Raw genomic sequence first — 12,479 nt, 5'->3', positions numbered from 1 at the left:
GAAGTTCCTGGCTGGAGCCTCATGAGAGAACATTCGATGGGTGTTAGTGATAGCGTTTTATGCATCACTGAAATTATTTTTCTCTTTCCTCTGTGGTCCCCAACCACACAGCTTTGCAGATGTAGAAGAGGGAGGAGTATGAGAAGATGATGAAAAACAGAAATAAGAAGGGAAACAAATATTGAATTTAAGAAAGTAAAAAAGGGCTGTGCCTTCTTTTGTTCTGAGGATGTTATTACTAAAAACTCAGTCTAGTGATGTACCATGCATATTAATAGAGTAGATTTCATTCTCTGTGTAATTTTGTTTTGGTCAGTCATAATTTGTGAGCTTCTCTATGGCAGCTATCAGTGGTGGGTGGCCACTAACATAGAAAAAAAGCCATGTGCCATATGGGAAGGGTGATGATGAATACTTTCTTTGAAACTTCACCGAACACAGAGTGCATGTGATATGTAAATTTGATGATTAATAATGACTGTGGCACATTTCTCTGTCTACGAATGCTAAAGCAGCTTGTTTTATGAACACTCTGAATGATCCCCACAATGTTTTGATGATATTAATTATTTATTTAAACTTGATTTTAAATTAGCAGCAATGTTAGAAAGGGAGAAGGAATTTTTTTCATAAGAATTTGAATTTTATGTTTTCTTTGTCTTTAGTAGCAGAAAGCTGATCTTATCATTTTGATATTTGGATTAAAGTATTCATAGGTCTAGAATTCATCAGATCTTCTGATTGTCTGCATCAGTCAGTGGATTATAACTTAACAGCTTTGCTTTTTCAATGCACTATTTAGCTATGGCAAATTGAATAGTTATTTATTGTATTAAAAACAGATACAGACAATTTCAAGTAATTATAGGAACATGTCTAATGGTATGAAGAAAACTGATACATAGTTTTGGGTGAGTAGCTGCATAACCTGGGGCTACTTTACCTTTGGAACTTACAGTCAAGTCACAGTGAAGATATGGGGGATTTATTTAACCTCTAGGAACTTTGTTTTTCTCATCTGCAGAGTGGGGTCTTTAATAGTCAAGCTTAAGGTTAGGCTATTGCAAGGAACAAAGGGGCTGTCCATGTGGAACCCGCCATGTTCAGTGCTCGATGAATAATTCTCTTGAAGAAAGTAACCACCATTTCCTTTACAGACCTGAATATTGTGACCTCGTGGCACAATGGTAGAGTGTCTGACCCCAGAACTGAATATTGTGATTCTGAGACATGCTTCAATTACAAGTGTTTTAAAACCTTGGCATGCCTGGGAAGAAGAGGAGGAACTCTTGGACTCACCTGGGACATCTCTTCAAGGGAAGCCATACTCTTGGGATTCCCGGACTGAGACAAGGAGCAGGGCCTGGAAGAATGATGAGGAAAGATAAAGTGTGTTTTGGAGACACTGCTTAACCCTCCCTTTGGCATCCTTTCTCTTCAGTTTCACTTGTGTGAATGCCATCTGGGGTGACTGGAAATAGGCCGAATCTAGGCCATCCCCAAGGTCGGTATAGTTTACCTCAAACTCAAAAACAATAGTCTACATTTTTTGACAAGAGTTTTCTACAGCAAACAGAATAGAGAATACCTGGCTTGTTTTAAATATGAAGACATTTAGGCCAGATAAATTAGATAGGGTGTCTGATACTTAGCCTGACTCCATGCTTGTTCTTCTCCACTATTTTGTTAAAAATACTGAGTCAGACACTTACACAATTTCTTCCTTATCATTTAAAACCTTTCTGAACTGCATTTTCTTAATAAAATAGGACTCTTAAAATTATTTTATTTTGTCTGTATGTATGTCTGTGAACTACATGGTACCTGGTGTCAGAGTTACTGAGACCAGAGTTACTGATGGTTGTGAGCGATTATATGGGTGCTAGGAACTGAACTTGGCTTATCTGGGAAAACATCCAATGTTCTTAACGCTGACCCACTTGTCCAATCTCTAACATATGACTCTTAATACTACCTTTATTGTGCTTGTGAGAACATGAAGGCAGACTACATGTATGGCATGCTCCATGTAGTAGTAGCTATTGGATGTTTGTATCAGTAGTTGAAGTGCTGTGCTAGATTCCTAGTATTGCTCTTACATTGTTGCTTTCTCCATGCATTTGGAAAGATTTTGCATATCAAATGCATACATTGGTTAACCCTTGCCTTTTTTTAAAAAACATTATCAAAGACCAGCTGGTGCTGCAGCAACAGCAGAAAGGTTGAGTTGATTTGGAGCCAGTGAAAGTCAAGAAGTTTGGCGTCCATATAACCACTCTGTTTCCGCGTAAGCTAAGGTGCTCCCTGAGTTGACTCGGTGTCATCTAAGGCACCTTGCTGACCTCCAGTGTTGTCTGTAGACTCTGAGAATAGCTGAACTCTCACTTTTTAGTGAATGAGCCAAACCCCATGGTTATGATCTGACTAAGTTGATGTTTTGTGTGTGATCTAATTCAATTTTTGGTAGTTACATTTTTTCCATCACATCATGGGAAATTGGTGTGGTCCACAAATAATCAAAATAAATTGGTTAAGAATGAAATGGAAGATGAATTATTAACAAATTACCAGGGGTTACTAGTTAATGGGCCTACCAATCATTTAGAGACCACATTCTGATGTGTAATGCACAAATTATGTAATTTACCCCTTGTTTTCAGAGGTCAAGTCCAATTATAATTTACCCTTCAGTTGTACAATTTTACAGTATCAAAACACAAAGGAAAATTTTTAGTATGTAAAGTTTCCTTAGTATATCACTTATTGCCAAATTTAACTGTTTATGGGGCAAATACAGAGAATATTGAAAAAGACTGTGATATAAAGTTATCATTTATTTTGCCAAGATACGTTGAGTCTTTCAAATATTATTGGGCCAAGCTGAAATAATTTCATTGTAAAAGCATTTTCCCTCTCTTTGTGCAGGCTAAGTGCATATTTTGTGAACTTAGGAATAACTTTCCAAAGCTGTGTGAAGAATGTAGCAATACAATCTAATAAGAATTATGGCTCACAATTTGAATGATGTCAGTATTCCTTTAATCCTCCCAGACTAAAACGTTTTTCTCTTTCTAAATAGGATTCTTAACTCTTTATTTCTAAGGAAATAAGGAGAATTTTGTAATCTCATTGATAAAGTAAGAGTTAAAGGAAGATAAAACTTCCCCTTGTCAGCACTTGTGTAGATTATTAAGATGAATATTTTTAAAGGCTATGCATTTTAGACAGATTTTTATGAGTATATATTATTTTGTCAGTCTGTTCTGGTTAGTTTTTGTTCATTTGACACAAACCTAGACATATGTGCGAAGAGGGAGTCTCAGCTGAGGAACCATCTTCATCTGTTAGCTTACGGGGCATTTCCTTGATTGATGCTTGAGGTGAGAAGACCCAGCTCATTGTCGGCAGGTGGTCGAGCAAGCATAAGAAGGGTAGCCAGATGTGAGCCTTGGAACAAGTCAGGAAGCAGTTTTTCTCAACGGGCCCTGCCTCTGCTCATGCTTGAGCTCCTGCTGTGGTTTTCCTCAGTGATGAACTGTGAGCAGGATCTGTAAGCCAAAAATCTCTTTTCTTCTCCAAGCTGGTTTTGGTCAGTGCTTTATTACATCAACTGAAACCTACCTAGGACACCTTTCATTTCTTATTTAGTGTGAGTATTTTTTGGGTTCAGTTTTCTGGCTATGATCTTTTCTTCTAGCCAGTGGTCACAAACTGGACCATCCGCCAGAGCTTCCTGACTGGTGATTTCTGGGCCCATTTGGAGGTCCTGACTGAGGAATTCTTGGTATGGGTGTGAGAGCTTACATTTCTAACTAATTCCCAGATGATGTAAGCAGTAGATAAGTCACACCTTGATCACTACTGCTCTAAGCCATGTTACAAACTTTTGACCTTACAATTTAATTTGATGAGACTGAACCATCATGAGCAACGTAGTCTAAAGTTCAACACACTAGTCACATTCAGCTCTTTCATTAGACTTGTTACAAGCAAAAGCACTGTGTATAAAATAATCAATCACGGTTTGATAAAGCAGTTTGATGCTTGTTGTTGACAGACTGAAGAATCTCTACAGGTAAGTGTGTGATTTCTTCAGTGACATCACATTTGCCTGCAGAGATTTCTCAGTCTGCCACTGTGAAATTAATTCTAAGGTGTAAAACAGTTATTTGCTCTACAATGGCCCTTCTAGTCCTGCTGGACTCTAAAGCTGTACTTGTGAAAGACTGACATTAGATAGGAAGTAAGGGTTCTAGATGGGGTCAAACAGAAGAGCGGGAGAGAAGCCACTTTCTGCTCCTGCCTTTATCTCCACAGAGGAGGCTAAGGTGACAAGCGTGTGCAACCAGTGTCGCCTGTAATGATGCCTTAGCTGCAACACACGCCTCTCAGCCCTTGAGTTTCTCAAAGTTTCAGGAAATCTGTATGCTATAACTTGCTATTATGTTTCTTCACATCTTTCTTAATTTATAGCTATACCTAAGAAACCACAAGGAAGAGTGCAATACGCAACATGCTTGTCACCTTTATTTTCCCCAACTCTCTGTTTACCTACTAATTCTTTATAAATCACATCACCTGTGGCTAATTTTTAAAGATTTGGAACAATCCATGATGTTCAGCATTTACTCTAGGAGTCCTACCCAATTTGTAAATATCACAATATTAACTCTGCAGTGCTGGTAGTTTTTCCTCATGGAACTATTTTCCCTCTGCTAGCTATATAGTTATTTCACTATTTTATCAGAAAAGAAATTTGGAATATTTCGTTTCTACTGTACCCCAGCAGATAGAATAGTTCCAGTATTATAGAAAGTGAGAATACACATTTACTACTGTCTGTTCATTGATTCAATGAAATGCTTTATTTCAAATATCTACTATTTAAAAGGGGCATATATATGGGCTTATGTGTATATATCTATAAAGTCACATTTGTTGACATCAGAGTGAAGATATTTGATTTCAGACCAGACAAAATAAGGGAAAATTGAAATATAGAATATAAATGTTTTTATATAATTAGTCATATATTAAGGTAGGTTATAATGGAGAATTTGGGTAATATTTGGTTTAGAGGAAAATAGTCTTTTAAAAATCCAATGTTATTATGCCTTCCAAGCATATCATTGTATTTTAGATTTTTTTAACTACTGGGTTCTATCCAAATTTATGCAATAATGATTCACAAAATTGGATTTGATTGTGTTTACATAGCACAGTATCTTGATAATCTACCAATCTACCCTGTACACATCCTTGGACCTCAGGATGATTTTAAAAGCATCCTCTTAATTGTGTTCTGGCTTTTCCAAATAAACCATAAACACAGACTTAACATCAAATCTCTCAAGTGTTTAGAGGATGTAGCAGGTGGCCTGATCTGATGTGAGTACAGCTGAAGTCGTGTGTTGAAATAATTGCAACCTGGAAAGATAGAAAACATCTGGGCTTAAGGAAGACCCATTTTATGAGAGAGACAGAGAGAAAGAAGAAGGGAGGGAGGAGGAGGGGAAGAGGGAGGAGGGATGAGTATTTGAAAGCATTACATCTTTTTGGGCTATGTAGAAAAGGGGGTTGTGCTTCAAACTCTGTGGCAGTTATTCCTCTAATCTCTAAAGATGGGGACCAGGATACCTCAGTTTTGGAAGAAAGATGAGACTTCTGCAACTGCACTCTCAAAGCCTAATTTTTCTCTTATATGAGCTTGTGGGGGCACGGTTTAACACACACTCATCCTCTTGAAGGGAAATTAAATTTATTATTCTGTTCTTGACTTTTCTTGCAACACTTTGGTTTATGGGTTCCTGTGATGGCATGCCTGAGGCAAAGATTTGGGGGCAGTCTCATAATTTTAGTTGCCTATATTCCCAGACTACTTAGACATACCCCTCTCTAAATGCACATATTTTTATATAAGCATTATCTGCCATTAACATCTCAGCACAGCTGCATTTACTGACTATCCCAAGCACAGAGTGAGAATATAAGAAGGGGATGCTTTAATGTGCATCTTAAACTCTCACAGCTCGATCTACCCAGGAATTCTCAAGTCTGGCTGAGAATCAGAAATGTGATAGATTAGGAAGCAGATTTTAAAGCTCCAAACAAGATATCCTGAACCCAAATTTCTAAGATGTGGGTTTGAGAATTCTCTTAAAAATTGTCTACTAGGACAGTTTTATGTTAAAACCAACAGTGAACAGAAAGTACAAAGAGTTTCTGTGTGCTTCCTCTGCATGGGTGCAGCCGTCTCTACCACTGACACCCCACTCCTGCGGTACATTCTTTACAGTGGATGACCCTATACGGACATGGGGACATTATTTCAAAGCCAGAGCTTTCCATAGGGGTCATCCTTGGGTTTTTATATAGGGGTTTTATAGTATGGTACATGTCTGATCTTTCTGCTATGTCCACCATTCTTGCCTTTTCTGGGTCTTATTGTTGGAATCATATAGTAATCCTTTCATATTTGCTTCTTCATATAATAATACCAGTAACAACAATAATACATTCAGTTTCTTCCATGTCTTCACAGGTTGACAACTCACAAAATACTAGAGTTTATTCCTTCATTTTCTGAAAACCATCTTGATTGCTTGCCAGTTCCGTGATTATGGTTAGAAGTAGTATGAACATTTGAGTTTGAGTTTTTGTGTGGACACATTGCCCCCTTCTCTGGGTAAATATCAGAGTCTGATTTATGCCACTGGGACCATACATGCAGCATCAAAAGACCCTGGTGAATTCTCTCATAAGTGACAGTACTGTCTCTCATAAGAGACATCCTGTTTTGCTAAATCCTTGACAGCATTTGGTGTTACCAGTGTTTTGGATTTTGGCCATTCCAATAGCAGTTCATTGGTATACAATTGTTTTAGTTTACAGAGTCCCCAATGTTGAATATTTTTCTTTTCTGCTTCACACATCTTCTTTAATAAAATGCTGATTTGAATTTTTCACTTTGATTTTTAGTGAGGGCCATTTTGTCACCAAGTTTTAAGAGTTCTCTTACATACTTTTGGTAATACTGCTTTAAATTTTCATTCTAGTTAAGACTCTTCAGTCTCTTGGTATTACATTTTGAAGAGCAGACTTAAGTTTTTAATGAAGTCCTGTTTATCACTTCTTTCAGGGGTCATCATTTGGGCCTTAGACCTAAAACAGAAGGCCACCTGGGTTTTATGTTATTCTCTAGAAATTTTACAGTTTTGTATTATGCATTAGGTCTATAGACTATTTTGAGTTAATTCTTAATTCTTATGAATATTGGAAATTCTGTGTCTAGATTCTTGTTTTGACACATAGGTGTCCAATTTTTTTCAGCACCGTTTTTGAAAAGACAATCTTTTCTCCATTGTATAACATTTACTGATTTGCCAAAATTGAGTTTGCTGTGTCTATGTGCATTTCTGTTCTATTTTGTTTATCTGTTTATTCTTTTACCCGTATAGCCTTGTCTTGTTTAGTGCAGTTGTCTTGAATTTGACTGGTGCTAGTCATCAGGTATGGCTGTCTTTTAACCCTGAATTATTATTGTGAACCTTTTGCCTTTTATAAACACTTTAGAATCAGTTTGTCGTCACTCACAAAGTTTTGACTATATAAGTCAAATGAGGAAGAGCTTACACCTTGAAAATATGAAGTCTTTGTATTCATGAACATGAAGCCTCACCCCATTTCCTTAGTTGTTATCTTTCACCAGAATATTGTACTTTTTTTATACAGATCTTGCAACCTTTTGTTAAATTTATACTCAGACATTTCATTGGGAGAGTTCTTATGTTTATGGTAGTATATTTTTAATTCCAAATTCCACTTTCAATTGCTGATTATTCTCTGCAACTTTTAAATGTTGCTCTATTAGTTACAGAAGTTTCTATGACTCATTCAGGATGTATACTTAGATATTCCTGTTATCCACAAAGTAAATAATTTCACTTCTTTCTTGAAAGTTTGTACAACTTGCCTTTCATTTTCTTCTTTTATTATTGCTTTGATTTTTACTAAATCATGTACTATGAGGTTGAAAAGCAGTGCTGACTGGATATTCTTGTCTATTTCTTGATCTTAGTGGTCATACTTTAAGCTTTCCCTCATTAATGATTATTCTAACTTCAAGTATTTTGTAGATGTCCTCATAAAGTTAAGAGAATTCCACTCTTTCTAGTTTAGACAGTTTACCTGGAATGAAATGTTGGATATTGCTAAATACTATTTCTGTATCTCCTGATATAATCATGATTTTATTCCTCTTTAACTTGTCACATTAATAATTTTTCAAGTGTTGAATGAACCTCATACACATGTGGTAAATTCCAGTTGATCAGGGAGTACAATTGTACAATTCTTTACATACATGGTTAATATAGTCTGATAATATTTTGCTGATGATTTTTTTAATCTGCTTATCTGAAGCACTGCTCCATACTTTTCATTTTTTGCAACCATTTTGGTAGTTTTGGTTTTAGGATACTGTTAGCTTTGTGGAGTGAGAGAATATGCCCTTTCCCTTTATTTTCTGGAAGATATTTCAGAGAATGTATGCAATTTCTTTCTTAAGTGTTTTGTAGAAGTCACCAACAAACTTGTCTGGTCCATGTACTTTCTGTTTATTAGATTATTACTTATTGCTCCAATCTCATTGATTGTCTGAGGATATTCTGATGGCCTGCTTCATCTTGTGTGAGCTTTAGCTGTTTGCATATTTCAAGGACTTGTTCTGTTTCATCTAGATGAGTGGTTCTCAACCTTCCTAACATTGTGGGCCTGTAATACAGTTCCTCATGTTGTAGTGACACCCAACCATAAAATTATTCTTGTTGCTATGTCATAACTGTAATTTTGCTACTGTTATAAATCATAATACAAATATTTTTGGAGATAGAGGTTTGCTAGAGGGGTTGTGACCCATAAATTGAGAACCACTGCTCTGGGTTATCAAGTTTGTGGGGACATAGTGATTTCTATTTATTTATTACCCTTTAATGTCCATGACATTTGTAGTGATGTCTCATCTTTTATATCTTTGGCTTCTACTTCTTAGTAGGATGAGAGATTGATCAGTTTCATTGATCCTTTCAAAGAACCAACTTTGGTTTGTACCAAATTTCCTTACTGATTTTCATTTTTCAGTTTCATTGATTGTTGATCTATTTTTAAAATTATTTTATTCTTGCTTTAGATCTATTTTTTCTACTTGTAGCTTCCTTCAGCTGAATTTCCTAAAATCTCCCTCTTTCCACTGTTTTAAATTATCCTAAATTTTTTTCATGAGTCATATATTCACTTACATATTTGTATATTATTTTAAAATCTTTTAAACTTCTTATGACATTTATTTATTGAGTCACAGGTTAGTGAGAACTGTGTTAATATCCAAGTTTAATTTTTATAACTGTTAGTTGGAGTCTCTATGGCAAGATATCATATAATATATGCTCCCCAAATTTTAAGGTGTATGTTGTGACCCAGACAGTGTTATATTGGGAAATGCTTCCTGTGAGTCTGAGAAGTATGTTCAGTCTGTTACTTTTGAATAAAGTTTCTATTGATGTCCACTACTGATGATGTTGTCAAGTTCAGCTCTATCCTTATTATTTTCTGAATGTTGATTCTGTTCCCTTCTGACAAAGGAGTGTGAGGGTCTCCAGCTAAACCTTTTTCTCCTTGCAGGGTTATCAGGTTTCCCCATGCATGTCCTCTGTTGTTGGACATGTGCATGCTAAATACTGTATTCTGGCATGCCTCTTCTCAAGCTGTAACTGCTGTGATGATTGTTCTTTTTCTAGCCCTCTGTGTTCTCTTTTGTCTGGTGTAGCATGGCATATCCCTTGCCGTAACTTTACTTTTTATCTTGATATTTAAAGAAAGTACTTACAGACAAAAAGAGTTGGGCCGTCTCTACGCTGAACATTCTTGTCATTTAGTTGGTGTGCAGAGACCACTGATAGTTAGAGTGGTCACTGTTAGAGCTCAATTAGAACTATCATAGTTCTTTTTTCCTGTCTTTGTCCCAGTTCCCCAGTCCTTCGCTGCTATTTTTCTTTTGTATTTTGAATTGAACATTTTATTTGGCTCAGTTTTCTCTTCTTCCTTAGAATGTCAATTTTACTTTTTTTTTTTAATAAATGCTGTTTGGTAGTGACTCAAGTTCACTATACAGTATACTGCTTTCCGAGTAATGCAAGTGCTTTATGATAACAAATATGCCCAATTTCTTTAGTATATCACTTATATTATTGCTTTGTTCATTTCACTTATCTACACGCACATTTTTGAATTGAATGTATTATTGCTAATATTTGAACAAACTTAAGAATAGAAAAAAACTAAAATTTTTATTTCACCATCACATATTCCTTCTCTGAAGCTCTTTCTATCTGCACAGAAACCAGTTTCTGGTCTGTAACATATCACGTTCTTCCTCTCTGAAGAACTCTTATGTTTCTATCTTTCCAGGCAGTTTGACTAGCAAGAAATTCAAGTTTTGAGAAAGCCTTCAGTTCTCCTTCACTTTTGAAAGCAGTTTGCTGTATGACACACAATTCTAGACTGGAGCTTATTTTCTCCCAACAGTTTCTGTAACTCGTACCTGCAACTTCTCACTCACATGACTTCTGTCTGTTGTTACTTTTGCCTTCTCTAGGTAGGTGAGGGACCCCACTGTGACTTGGGTCTCCCCAGAGTTTGAACCCTCAAACTTGCTCACCCTGGTGCTCTGACCAGCTGGGCAGGTAAAGGAGGCTCATGACCAAGTTGTGTCTCTCGAGCCATCCCTTAGTTTTCCCACTTTGGGGACAATGGTCTTCCTTGTGACCTCAGACCCTGACCTCAGATGGATATAAGGAGTGTTGCTGTTTCTGTTTGCTCAGCTTTTTTACTTGTGAGGGCAGAGTGATGACTTCTACATTAATAATGCTCATGTTGTCATTGAAGTTTAGATGGTCCTTCCTTTTTTTTTTTTTTTGGAACAAGTATGCTGTTGGGATAGCTTTTATTCCTTACTGGCTATCAAATCCTTATTTAAAAGAAAATCTATGAATCTATATATTTAATACATACACATTAATCTATACAAAATACATCTTATATCTATATTTATTTTTGGTTTTTATGAGACAGGGTTTCTCTGTATTGTTTTGGAGGGTGTCAGTCCAGCCTGGCCTTGAACTCACAGCGATCTGCCTGCCTCTGCCTCCCGAGTGTTGGGATTAAAGGCGTGTGCCACCACTGCCCGGCTTTCTTATATCTATATTATTAAATTATATATCAAATCACATCTATATGATTAAATCTTTATAAATGTAAATCTGGTAAGCAGGGCTTTTCTGGTTTGTGTAGGTGAGGAAGGGACTTAGGGCTTTGACCTCTTAATTCCTCTCCTTGTTGGCAACCCAGCCTAAGTGTGTAGAGTTCCCTCATTTGCCAACAACACTGGTCTTTTCTACATGTGATTTTAACATCTTCTTAGGGCTGGTATGAAAAGTTCTTGGCATCTGAAGAGTGGGGACAGGTCTCTTAGTGGCCAGTCAAGAGAAGAACGGCTTCCAGTCCAGCAGGGGCTTTGGATATTTGCCCTGTGCTTGACACTGGGTAGGGTTATGCAATTGAAATCAGGAAGAAACCTGTTTGCTGAGCAAAAAAGACCATTTTTTTTCTTACTTGTCTCCTTTAAGTGATTCTGCACGGGCAGGGTGTATTTTGTTAACCCGGCCTAAGGGACGTTTTAAAGGTGGAGAACTGCCTTGGTTATGAACAAATATGAGAAATAAACTTCCAGTGGGGCCGGGCTGCCTGCTGACTGTGATTTCCTGATGACCTACAACAATGGTTAGTCAGTAACAGCTGGCGCATGTCTCCCTCAGACAAAGCCACTGGGAAGAGCAGGCTTTCTGATTGGTGAACTAGAACCGTTTCCCTGGTAACCGTTAACTAGCACGTGTTTTATTGTTTCCAACTGCTTTTCCTAGGGCATTTGCAGGTGGTGGGAGATGCTTTCTTAAAGAGGGGTCACAACCTTATGAACTTTCAGATGTTGCAACAAATTGGGAAACAAAACGGTTGTTTTTTTCGTTTCAAATATAGTAAGTAAAATTTATAACATTGCATTTTCAAGACAAATGCAGCCCAATAATTTTTCTTTTATCTTTTCTCCTTTTTTTGCCATAATTTCCCAGATGTTTTCAATTTTAAAGCCAGAGTTTCATTTTAAGATCATGACCTATAGGAAGGTAATATTAGTTGACTGTATGGTCTGAGAATATTATGCTATTGTTGTTGTTGTTGTTTTAGGGAGGTTATGCTCTGAGTATATGCTTTGGCCTAAAATGTGAGATAAACCATAAAACTTGAATGTATTTTTTGGTAAGGCTTGTAAAGGTTTGGATATTTTGCCTCTTCATCAACTGGTGATTTTTTTCTTTACTGCTAGTTTCTGTACTCATTTAGAATGTTCTAGAAAATTTATAATGTTG

The 12,479-nt window shown here is 36.7% G+C and overlaps 1 long non-coding RNA gene across 1 annotated transcript in view; it reads right to left on the bottom strand.

The window, feature by feature from the left end:
• The window catches only part of LOC121134682, a 50,134-nt gene extending 39,390 nt beyond the window's left edge, over positions 1–10,744 (bottom strand). The window contains exons 1-2 of the long non-coding RNA XR_005871799.1: positions 10,598–10,744; positions 1,300–1,363 (exon numbers count right to left, since the gene is read on the bottom strand). This is a non-coding gene — a long non-coding RNA (uncharacterized LOC121134682). The remainder of the gene's footprint in view (positions 1–1,299; positions 1,364–10,597) is intronic.
• Positions 10,745–12,479: the final 1,735 nt, after the last annotated feature.

Source organism: Mesocricetus auratus, unplaced genomic scaffold, assembly GCF_017639785.1.
Source record: "Mesocricetus auratus isolate SY011 unplaced genomic scaffold, BCM_Maur_2.0 Super-Scaffold_100029, whole genome shotgun sequence".
NCBI classification, from domain to species: Eukaryota; Metazoa; Chordata; class Mammalia; order Rodentia; family Cricetidae; genus Mesocricetus; species Mesocricetus auratus.
Note: the sequence above shows the minus strand (reverse complement) of the source record. Positions and strands in the feature narration are given on the sequence as shown.